The following is a 5,611-nucleotide window of genomic DNA, read 5'->3' on the forward strand; positions in this document are numbered from 1 at the left end:
TCAAGGAATTTCTCCTCATCTCAATCTGAGACTGCACTTCCTCGTTCGAGACTCACCTGCCAGGGGAAACATACTATCCACATCTACCCTGTCACTCCCTGGAAGAACTTTGTACGGTTCAATCAGATCACATCTTATTCGTCAAAACTCTAGAGAATATAGGCCCAACCACCTCAATCTCTCCTCATAGGACGATCCCAGGGATGAGTCTGGTTAACCTCTGATGGACTCTGTCTATGGTAAGTACAAGATAAGGAGACCAAAACAGTGCACATACTCCAGGTGCGGTCTAATCAAAGCTTTGTATTACTACAGCGAGACATCCTTATTCCTGTTTTCAATGCTCTTGGGATGAAGGCCAACATGTCTTTTACCTTCCCACTTGCTTGCTGCACCCGCATGCTAGCTTTTAGTGACTCACGACCAAGTACGCACATTCCTTTGGAGTAACCACACTTATTCGCATTATATCCCATTGACTCTGCTCCACCATTCGATCTCAAATGTTCCTCATCCCCATTCTCCTGCCTGCTCCCCAAACCCCTGATCCCCTAATCGACATTCACCTGAGGAAGGAGCAGTGCTCCGAAAGCTAGTGTTTGAATCAAACCTGTTGGACTTTAACCTGGTGTTGTAAGATTTCTTACTGTGCTCACCCCAGTCCAACGCCGGCATCTCCACATCACCCCTACTCAAGAACATAGCTGCAGAAAAGGAGGTAGTTGAGGAGGGTTTGTCGACTGAGTCAGTATGGGTGGAAGTTAGAAACAAGAAAGGAGCAGTCACTTTATTGGGAGTTTTCTATAGACCCCCCCAATTGCAGCAGAGAGATGGAAGAACAGATTGGGCAGCAGATCTTGGAAAAGTGCAGAAGTAACAGAGTTGTTGTCATGGGTGACTTCAACTTCCCTAATATTGACTGGAACCTCCTTACTGTAAATGGTTTGGATGGAGCAGATTTTGTCAGGTGTGTACAGGAAGGATTCCTGACTCAATATGTGGATAGGCCGATGAGGGGGGAGGCCATATTGGACTTGGTGCTCAGCAACGAACCAGGCCAGGTGTCAGATGTCTCGGTGGGAGAGCATTTTGGTGACAGTGACCACAACTCCTTGACCTTTACCATAGTCATGGAGAGGGATATGAAGATTGTATGGGAAGGTATTTAATTGGGGGAGGGGAAATTATACTGCTACTAGACAGGGGCTGAGGAACATAAAGTGGGAACAATTGTTCTTGTGGAAATGCACAACAGTAATGTGGGGATTGTTTAAGGAGCACTTGCTGCGAATGCTGGATAGTTTTGTCCCACTGAGACAAGGAAGGAATGGTAAGGTGAAGGAGCCTTGGATGACAAGAGAAGTGGAGCTTCTAGTCAAGAGGAAGAAGGAAGCTTACATAAGGTTGAGGAAGCAAGGATCTGACTCGCCTCTAGAGAGTTACAAGGTAGCCAGGAAGGAACTCAAAAATGGACTGAGGAGAGCTAGAAGGGGGCATGAAAAAGCCCTGGTGGGAAGGATTAGGGAGAACCCCAAGGCGTTCTACACTTATGTGAGAAATAAGAGGATGATCGGAGTGAGAGTAGGGCCGATCAGGGATAGTGGAGGGAACTTGTGCCTAGAGTCTGAGGAGATGAGGGAGGCCCTAAATGAATATTTTGCTTCAGTATTCACTAGAGAGGGGGACCTTCTTACCCATGAGAACAGTGTGAACCAGGTTGATAGACTCAAACATGTTGATATTAAGAAAGAGGATATGCTGGAAATTTTGAAAAGCATCAGGATAGATTTGTCCCCTGGGCCTGACGGATATACCCAAGGTTACTACGGGAAGCGAGGGAGGAGATTGCTGCACCGTTGGCGATGATCTTTGCGTCCTCGCTCTCCACTGGAGTAGTATCGGATAATTAGAGGGAGCCAAATGTTATTCCCCTATTCAAGAAAGGGAATAGGGAAATCCCTGGGAATTACAGACCCATCAGTCTTATGTCTGTGGTGAGCAAAATATTGGAAAGGATTCTTAGAGATAGGATTTATGATTATTTAGAAAACATAGTTTGATTAAAGATAGTCAGCATGGCTTTGTGAGGGGAATGGGACAGTTCAGCGCCAACGTTTCAGCGCCAGGACGTTTCAGCGCTCATTCATTCAGAAATCATTCTTGAGTATGGTCACAGGTATGACACAGGTATACCAGCTTTTACACTTAGTTATTTGGTCGTTTCATCGTTCTAACTGTCTTTAGATTTTATTGGAGTTTCATTATGATTACTGTTTAGATAATGTTAGAGTTTTGTTAACAAGTTTTTATACTTACTTAGTTATTTGGTAAATTTCTTTTGGTAAATTTGGTAAGTTCCATATCTTTAAACCCATGGCTGAATCAGTGAAAAGCAAGCGAGGCAGAGAGAAGTTCTGTCATGAAGGTTTTATATATCGTTTCGACAAAGAAAGCAAGAAACAAAAGCAAGTTAAGTTTTGGCGATGCCATGAGGATGGTAGGTGCAAGGCCCGCATTCACACGTTAGAAAGAGAGGTGATCGAAAAGATCAACGAACATACTCATCCCCCATCTGCAGTTGCTATCAAAGTGGAAAAGGTCATAACTGATGCGAGAGACCGGGCTGAAAAGACTTGTGAGCCTCCAAGTACGATTATCAACAAGTGCATTGAAAAAATGTCCGTGGCAGGTATGGCACAGTTACCAAACAGGCAGGCAATGCGAAAAATTATTCGTAGAAAACGAGACGAAGTTAATCAGGTCCCCGATAATCCAAGATCGATTCAAGAGCTTCAGTCACCTCATCAATACATGATGTATAAACCCACCCCAGAAACCGAGGAAAATTTCTGTTCAAAGGATAGTGGTACGAACAACGAACGGATTATTATATTTGGGAGAGAGAGTTGGTTAGAACACATGGCAACTTCCACGACTTGGTATGCTGATGGGTCATTTGCGGTAGCACCACACCTATTTTTATATCGGCCGTCCTAATCGCCGAGGAGCAGGCAGACGAAGTCCTTTATTTCCTACCGAGATGTGGAATATGTATCAAAGAACATTAGATGGGGATGACAGAACAAATAACTATGCTGAGGCAGCCAACAGGAGATTGAAAAGTGAACTGTTAATGTCACACCCAACTATCTGGAAGTTCATTGATGTCCTTAAGCATGTTCAAAAGGGAAGAGACAAGCACTTTGAGAAACTTTTAGCTGGCAATGAACCTCAATTAAAATTACTTAAATATAGAAAAGCTGATGAGAGGATATTGAAAATTGTTTCCGAATATGGCAGCAGGAATGAAATTGACTACCTTCGTTCAATAGGGCACAATTTAACAAACTAAATGCGTTTTTTCCAATGAATGTCCAATGAACTTTCCTTTTAATGATTGATTTTATGAACTTACAGATTTGTAAATTGTTTTAATGTACTGTTTTTGGATCTTTATAAGTGGATCTTTTACAATAAAAACATTTTGTTAACACTTGAGTTTTATTTCATTTTATGAACTTACAGATTTGTAAATTGCTTAGTGCCAAAAAAAAATTCTGTCATAACTATCTGACAACATTGGCTGAAACGGCGGGGCTGAAACGGCGGGGCTGAAACGGCGGGGCTGAAACGGCGGGGCTGAAACGGCGGGGCTGAAACGGCGGGGCTGAAACGGCGGGGCTGAAACGGCGGGGCTGAAACGGCGGGGCTGAAACCCTGGCGCTGAAACGGCGGGGCTGAAACGGCGGGGCTGAAACGGCGGGGCTGAAACGGCGGGGCTGAAACCCTGGCGCTGAAACGGCGGGGCTGAAACGGCGGGGCTGAAACGGTCTGGGGCTGAAACGGCGGGCTGAAACGGAGGGGCTTGACACGGTGGGGCTGAACGGCGGGTCTGAAACGTCTGAAACCGCTGGGCTGAAACCCTGGGTCTGAAATCGGCGGGGCTGAAACGGCTGGCTGAAACGGCGGGGCTGAAACGGCTGGGCTTAAACGGCTGCTCTAAACAGGCGGGTCTGAAACGGTCTTAAACGCGGGTGCTGAAACGCGGCTCTGAACTGCGGGGCTGAAACCTGGGGCTGAAACGGCGGGGCTGAAAACGGCGGGGCTGGGGCTGAAACGGCGGGGCTTAAACGGCGGGGCTCAACACGGCGGGGCTGAAACGGCGGGGCTGGGGCGAAACGGCGGGTGGCTGTGGGTCTGAAACCCTGGGCTTAAACGGCGGGCTGAAACGGCGGGGCTTAAACGGTCGGGGCTGAAACGGCTGGGCTGAAACGGCGGGGCTGGGGGCTGAAACGGCGGTGGCTGAAACCGCGGGGCTGACACGGGGCTGAACGGCGGGGCTGAAACCCTGGGGCTGAAACGGCGGGCTGAAACGGCGGGGTCTGAAACGCGGGGCCGAAACGGCGGGGCTGACACGGGCTTGAACGGCGGGGCTGAAACGGCGGGGCCGAAACGGCGGGGCTGAAACCCTGGGGCTGACACGGCGGGTCTGAAACGGGGCTGAAACGGCGGGGCTGAAACGGCGGGGGCTGAAACGGCGGGCTGAAACGGCACGCTGAGACGGCGGGGCTGAAACGGCGGGGCTGAAACGGCGGGGCTGAACGGCGGGGCTGAAACGGCGGGGCTGAAACGGCGGGGGCTGAACGGCGGGGCTGAAACGCGGGCTGAAATCGGCGGGGCCGAAACGGCGGGGCCGAAACGGCGGGGCCGAAACGGCGGGGCCGAAACGGCGGGGGCCGAAACGGCGGGGCCGAAACGGCGGGCTGAAACCTGGGGCTGAAACCTGGGGCTGAAACGGCGGGGCTGAAACGGCGGGGCTGAAACGGGGCTGAAACGGCGGGGCTGAAAACGGCGGGGCTGAAACGGCGGGGCTGAAACGGCGGGGCTGAAACGGCGGGGCTGAAACGGCGGGGCTGAAAGGGCGGGGCTGAAACGCGGGGCTGAAACGGCGGGGCTGAAACGGGGCTGAAACGGCGGGGCTGAAACGGCGGGGCTGAAACGGCGGGGCTGAAACGGCGGGGCTGAACCCTGGGGCTGAAAACGGCGGGGCTGAAACCTGGGGCTGAAACGGCGGGGGCTGAAACGGCGGGGCTGAAAGGGGCTGAAACGGCGGGGGCTGAAACGGCGGGGGCTGAAACGGCAATGCGCTGAAACGGCGGGGCTGAAACGGCGGGCTGAAACGGCGGGGCTGAAACGGGGCTGAAACGGCGGGGCTGAAACGGGGCTGAAACGGCGGGGCTGAAACGGCGGGGCTGAAACGGGGCTGAAACGGCGGGGCTGAAACGGCGGGCTGAAACGGGGCTGAAACGGCGGGGCTGAAACGGCGGGCTGAAACGGCGGGGCTGAAACGGCGGGGCTGAAACGGGGCTGAAACGGCGGGGCCGAAACGGCGGGCTGAAACGGCGGGGCTGAAACGGCGGGGCTGAAACGGCGGGGCTGGGGCTGAAACGGCGGGGCTGAAACGGCGGGGCCGAAACGGCGGGGCTGAACGGCGGGGCTGAAACGGCAACGCTGAAACGGCGGGGCTGAAACGGCGGGGCTGAAACGGCGGGCTGAAACGGCGGGCTGAAACGGCGGGGCTGAAACGGCGGGGCTGAAACGCGGGGCTGAA

The sequence above is a fragment of the Scyliorhinus canicula genome, chromosome 9 (assembly GCF_902713615.1).
Source record: "Scyliorhinus canicula chromosome 9, sScyCan1.1, whole genome shotgun sequence".
Lineage (NCBI taxonomy): Eukaryota > Metazoa > Chordata > Chondrichthyes > Carcharhiniformes > Scyliorhinidae > Scyliorhinus > Scyliorhinus canicula.